The sequence below is a fragment of the Centroberyx affinis genome, unplaced genomic scaffold, assembly GCF_046629955.1.
Source record: "Centroberyx affinis isolate AG114_WGS23_722 - 3 ecotype Tasmania unplaced genomic scaffold, CSIRO-AGI_Caff_v1 ptg000428l_1, whole genome shotgun sequence".
NCBI lineage: Eukaryota > Metazoa > Chordata > Actinopteri > Beryciformes > Berycidae > Centroberyx > Centroberyx affinis.
The window spans coordinates 449,663-456,464 of record NW_027279092.1 but is presented as its reverse complement, the minus strand read 5'-3'; positions in this window follow the sequence as shown (position 1 = coordinate 456,464).

Genomic DNA, 6,802 nt, shown 5'->3' with positions numbered 1-6,802 from the left:
CTGATATTTAGTATTACAAAATATAGAAAGATGTCACTTATAGGAAAATAAATAAATGCAATATATTTGATCTCATTTAGGAAAAAAAAAAGCTAAGTGTCGAATAAAAGGTTATTTTGACAACAAAGACAAGGCAATAATTGTTTATGTTGACTTTTCGTGTACGGTTTTGTGTGTGAATATAAAATCACACTTATTGAGATGAAAAATCACAATGTTACAGCCTGTCTACGTTTTTCCTCATTGTGATGTCAATCACTGTGCCATTCCCACAAGTGTGTATATAACAATAAATATGTTTATGGCAAGACATAACATTTGACTGTAAATATGTCCCAGCCAACACGCAAATAAATGAGTATGCTAGTTGAGCTCCACATGAAACTAATTATGAAGTCTTTTTTGTGTGCTTTAAATAGAAAGGCAGGGGGGGAGAGAGAGAGAGAGAGAGAGAGAGACACTATTTGCTACATTTGATCTTTTGCCTTTTTTCTAAACAGTACTTGCAACATCATACTTGTGTATTTATACACAAAATAAGAATAGATTAAGTAAATGAAATAATTAATGAGCATTTGTAGCCGTGCATTATTATTGCACTGTAATTAAATAGGTTAGCTAGGAAAGATGCAGTAACAAACCAATAGTCAACCAACATAAAGAATTTGTTACCCAGAGTTACCCTGCAATGACAGCTTTCTAAATCCAACTACACCAGAGTGAGAACACTTTGTACTTGTGGTTAATCATTGGCATTGACAGAGAGATTGCTCTGGCTATTATGAAAAGCAGCCATACAAGTGAGAAAACACCAGCGCACCACTGAAGGATACAAATTCATTTCTATTGCACTCTGCTTCCTATGTGTAACATCAGGCCAGCCAAATGTCAAAGATATTACAAAAATAATTTTGAGACTTTTTCTTTGGTTGTTGATTGAGTTGTCCTTGGTCTTTAGAAACAAAAGACTTGAGGGTGAGCAATAAATCAATGCAGACCTTGTTTCCCCTGGGCTATTCAGCCACTTGGGGTGTAAAACGCTCAAAGGCAATGAGCACTTGAAAGTCTGGAGCTGTGGCCAGATTCTGCCCACCAATTATCCTGTCTGCGTGCCTCCTAAACGCTGCATACCAGATATGTTTGGGCCTCTTCAGCAACAGTCCCAGTTATGGAGACACAGATGCTAATGACACCATATTTTCAGAGCTGCAGAGACAGAAGGCCTCTGGCTATCACTTCTAAAACACATGCCACACAGCCTGCACCACCCACACCACACAGACCTGTTATTGATGACCATTGACGGCTCTTCACTTCACTTGGGTCAGGGTGGCCGCCACAGCAAACAAAACAGCAAATACAACTTGTCAAGGTAAAGTAACTTATTTGTCAGTGCTTATCAGTCAACTTGTCTTGTTAGTGAGGATAGATATCCTATAAAGATATGTTCATATTGACAGATTTTGTCCCAGTAGAGATGTGCTGTCTAAGACTTTGTTTCCTTTTTTGGCTGCTACCCAGTAAGGAGCAGACTGACAAGCACCTGTCACATGGATTGATGTGTCCAGCTGGTGAGCAAGAGGTGGGCTAAGAGACACAGGAGCAGGAGAAGGAGCAGCGCACATTAAATCTGATGGCCAAGATGAGAGGGGTGTGGTTGAGGCCCAAGCAGAAGGTTTGAAGGTGATAGAAAGATGAGGTAAGATGGAGGGGTGGAAGGGAGGGGGAATCGTTGAGGGAGAAGGTGACAGGAAGTGACTCTACCTTGGATACCTTCAAGGTGACTCAGTCTGACAGAACGTTCCCAAGGGTTTACTGCTGTGAGAGAGAGAGACAGAGCGAGAGAAAGAGAAAGAGAGAGAGAGAGAGCGAGAGAAAGAGAGAGAGAGAATGTTCAAGGTGCAAAAGCTCTTTGCAGATGTCCAAATAAGCAGTAAATCACTCCGAGGACCTGAGGGTACTCAAATGTTTTTTGACTGAATCTGTCTCCCAGCCCAGCGGCTCCAGAATGACTAAAACATTAACAGGAGTCTTCAGGGTAGCGGCAGCCTACCCATCCCCCACTAGCGCCTGCACAATCCCAGGACTGTGCAAACACAAGGCCCAACCAAAATGGCCTCCATTCAGATGTTGTCCAAATGCGCTTTTTGTTTGAAACCAAGAGAATGCTCGACTGGAAGATAGGGTTGTACACAAACTATCTATTTAGCCATGTGTCCCCATTCCCATGAGTCATAAACATGCCCCTGGCATTTGAGTTGAGAGGTCTGTGTGTCGAGTTACAGGTGTTCTTTTTAACACAGTTGCTTGAAAAAAAAAGGTTTATGACTTTTCTTCTATGGAGGGCTAAGGAAACAGAAGTGACATTGCGCTTAAAAAACAAGTTTAGACCTAGGATGTAATCACTTTTATAGCACAATAACAAATAGGCTACACTGCACACTATGCAACCATACATTTGCAATCAACATACTTTTCAGCAAACACCCGCTGAGCAAAAGCAGCAAACCTTCAATCACACTGACAGTCCAAGTGCTGAGAAAAAGGAAACAAATTACTTGCGAATGAAAACAAACTGCATTATTTAATTTCATTATGTTCTGTTATAAACACATGAAGAAGCATTACAATGAAAATAAATAATTGTGTAAAATGACAGCCTCCTCCAAAACTTCACTATTAGAGGGATTGGATCATTACTTGATTGTACTTTCTTTCTTTGGTTTTAAGACAAAACCAAAACCATTAGATGAATATTCAGTAAAATGTTCCTGTGCAGCGCCATTATTCTGATGTACAATAACATTAATGTATCTATTTCTTATTGCTCATAAATGGGCTGAGTAGTGAAATGAATGAAATTCTTTCAACAGTTTTATGGGTACAAAATTACAACTCCACATTTCGAATTCATTGAACTGTAACTTGCAAGCTTACTTTGGAGAGTGAATAAATGTTCTTTTTATGCACGCTGTTTAAACTTTTTGAATACTTTAACATTAGCTTATCTTGCTTTCCACATGCACGGTGTTCTTTTCGAGACATTGTCCTATAGATTAGATCATCTTCACTCCATCCTGCAATTTCCCCCCTCTGACCTCTAAATGGAAAATGACTGACATGATTTAATGCTAATGAAGGGAACATTAATAGGGGATATAAACCAGTGAGTGCTGATAATTACAGCAGAGATTCACAGAACAATGTCCAAGGCTCAAAAATTATTAATACACTTTCGTATATGTCTAAACACATATTCATCTCACATTACAGAGATATGCTTAATTTGCACATTGCTTTAGCTATTTTCTGAAAGAGGAGAGGACATAGAAATATTGCCACATGGGGAGAAATGGAGATCTACAAAGGCAGGACGGTCCCTAGCTCTCCAATGGCTTGATGTGTGTGCTCGACTGCCCCCTGGCAGATCCTGCTGCCACTGCACCGACATTTCTTAGGAACGGAAAACCACTCCCTACAACAGAATACTCCAGAAGAATGGCCCCATGTCTACACGCTTGTGATATCCTCACGTTTATGTCATCTGCAGTATTGTGCAATGATTTGGGGTTAAACTAAATAACATGCCTTGCAATCACCTGATACATGAGGCTGGAAAGCAGCATAGCACCTGTAAGTTTCAGTGGTTTAGGCTTGCTTGGAAATCTTTAACACATTAGTCAAAGGTATGAGCCTCTGAATATAAACATAAGGTACAGACTGGTATTCACAGCTAGATGTACAAAACTGACCAATAAAGAGAAGGCCTGGTCTTGGCAGCATATCTTAGAAAAAATGTTCAATCTTATTAGCAATCTAGGTCAAATTAAATTAAGACAAGTCTTGTGACAAATTTGCTAGTTTCTAAAATTAAAACTTTAAGTCACAGTACAGCAGTTCTACATCAGAGCCTTTTTTCTTTTCACTTTATTGGTTGTTGTTGGTACAGTAATTGATATGTGTATGAAAGCTAAATAATAGTGTCTTGTGTCACATCAAGCCGTTTTAGGCTTGTTTACTGGCACTGGTTTGTAAATAGGGTAGAAAGCCTTGTATTTGAGGAACAACTGGTGAAAAGTTAAAAAGAGCACAGATGCAAAGAGACCAGTTTCAAACTATGAGTCAAGAATCAGTGTATTTCGATAGTATTTGAAGAAAAACATGACTTCAGCCTTATAGCAGCAACACAGCTGAAAGACATTTCCCTGACAAAGAGAAACCATTCAAATTATAAAAGTAGGTCAAATTAAGCGCAAGCACAGTAAAGCCGAAGGAAATGATAGTTCTTGATACACAATGGGATAAAAGCATTACAGAACCAACAAAACCCCTCAACAGGGCTAATGTATTTAATAATCATCACACTCAGAGGGTAGAAAATCTTGGACATAGTTGGGCATTAAATTCAAGCAATGGTATATTTTACATATGTCTGCATGTTAATGAATACACTGGCTGGAATGCAGTAAGCACAGATATGTTGTTAAACTAGCCTCTTTCACAAATACCTGCTGTGTGACTGAACTGCAGAGTAGCCCACCAAACCTGATGCTCTGGGAATAGATACTGCATTACAGTACCTCGGTCTTACTAAAGGTGGCAGCACAGCCCCTGACACAGGCTGACTAAAGGCAAGGCTAACTCTGATCGCTGCCAGGGAACATCTTTAATGTCTGAGCATAAACCACCAGGACCACAGAGAATCACTTGGTAGGTGACCAGTAACTCTGAATGCAGCCAGTATTGTGGCAGTTCTGCATGACCATTATAACTTCATAAACTTATCCGCCACAGATACAGAGCATTATCCTATACTGAATAGTCTCTTCTATCCTTTTCACAATTTTAAGTGAGAAATACAGCATTGCCACTTTTTTGTTCTCCTTGAGGAGTGTTTTGTGCTCAGTAACACCTTCCCATGATAGATTGACTTAGGGCAGAATACACTAGGGGGGCTACTGCAGATGAACATGCATCACTGCGTCCATTTCGCAGTGCTTAAAGTCAGCTCAGCGCAGAATGACATCACTCAACCAAGATGACTGGAGCAGAACCAAAGCCTGTAAGGCTATTCAAATTAATTAACAAATGACCTTAGATTAAAGGGGGAGTCACAGATCAGACAATGAAGGCATTTATCAATTCAATGGGCATTGGGTACTCTCACATGATGTCCTTATATCATTTCTCTGCACTACTAAGGTCACAGACCCTTCCATCGTCAGGAATAAGACACACATTGTATTCTACATAATTAATTTGAAAAAAATGCGATGGGGTATATAAGTAATTTTGTCTCACTGCAGTTTCAGCATGCCAGCCATATCTGAAGAACAGGCTTATATTAAAATGCCTTTGGATATAAAAGCATCACTGGTTGTTTTTCTATTTGGGGAGAAAAAACACCATAATAAAGAAGCAACCAAGAATGCTGTCACAGGACAGTCTGATAAAGTGTGAAATAAGCTGCAGCCAGATGGTATTTTCTTTTATTTCAAGAACAGACTATATCTGGACCATCTCAGAGAGACAAGTCAATCTCAAGGTTCGCTAATACAGTCCCTTGGACAGGGGATAAATCCCTGGTAGGCAACAAAAAGCAGATCAATAAAGAAAGCATGTAAACAAACCACAGTGGAAATGAAGCCGAGATGGATGGAGAGAGGGGTTGTGAGTGTGACCAGCAATGCTTCAAATAAAGCACATGGCAAGGAACTGAAAGAAGAATAAAGGGCAGGAAGCCAGAGGGACCGTCAGGGTGAGGAGCAGTGGGAGTGCAAATGAGGAGAGGGAGATGCAGGGCCATGAAGGAGAGCGAGGAACAGAGAAAGAGGGAGAGAACGCAAGAGGGAGATGGGGGATGTGAGAAATTGAGGGAGAGAGAAAAACGGTAGTGTAGAAGTGATTTATGCTAGTTGTATAATTTTCTACAACGCTGCTCCCCCCTTCCCCTAGCTCTCTCCTCTCCTCCTCCATATCCCACCCTCCCACCAGGGTGTGCTCCTCCTCACTGTCACACCAAGGAACAGTCCCTGGCCACACCAGCCAGTGATTAAGATTCTGCCGTGATGCGACTGCAGCACTTCGCAAATGGAAGACTGGACATAATTTCCCTAAAATGCTGTTTTTTATCACCTATTTCCCCTTCATCAGCTTGCCGCACACGATTGATAGCTGATGGCACCTCTGACAACTTAACGTTTTTATGGCTAGATTTATGGGCTATCTGCTCCTCGCCTTTTACAGCTCAAACTCTGTAAAAATGCTTATTTCTCAGATAAGGAGAGGGAGGGTGTGTGTCTATGTGTATGGAATGGTATCACACCCAGCTAAACGTATGTATGAGAGAGCAGGGCCCATCTCACTGCATTGCAGTCCAGAACACCGCTAGGCTTCCAGGGGTTTATAGCCATTCTGAGGCTGGAATTACCTCTGCATAGCACCATGGATCGCATTATACTTCTCTCACTTCTTAGATAGCATATACTACCCAACTCTCATCACCCCCTTAGCAGCAAATGTTAGCAGTCTCTCTCTCTCTAGGAATTAATAAAACACTTGAAGAACACAAACATGATAGCCTACTCTACACATACAATATGTGCATTTATGCAGATCCTCATCCCTCCAAGATAAAAGCCTATATCACTGCATCATTTCCTTTATTGTTAATCATCTTGAAACAAAATATATAGACACATAATATTTCTTTTTATTGTAGGTGATCTACAATAAAAAATAAAGCTCATTACAGATCCCGCATTAGATGCTCTGAAATATCTTCATCTGTATGCCTTCATAA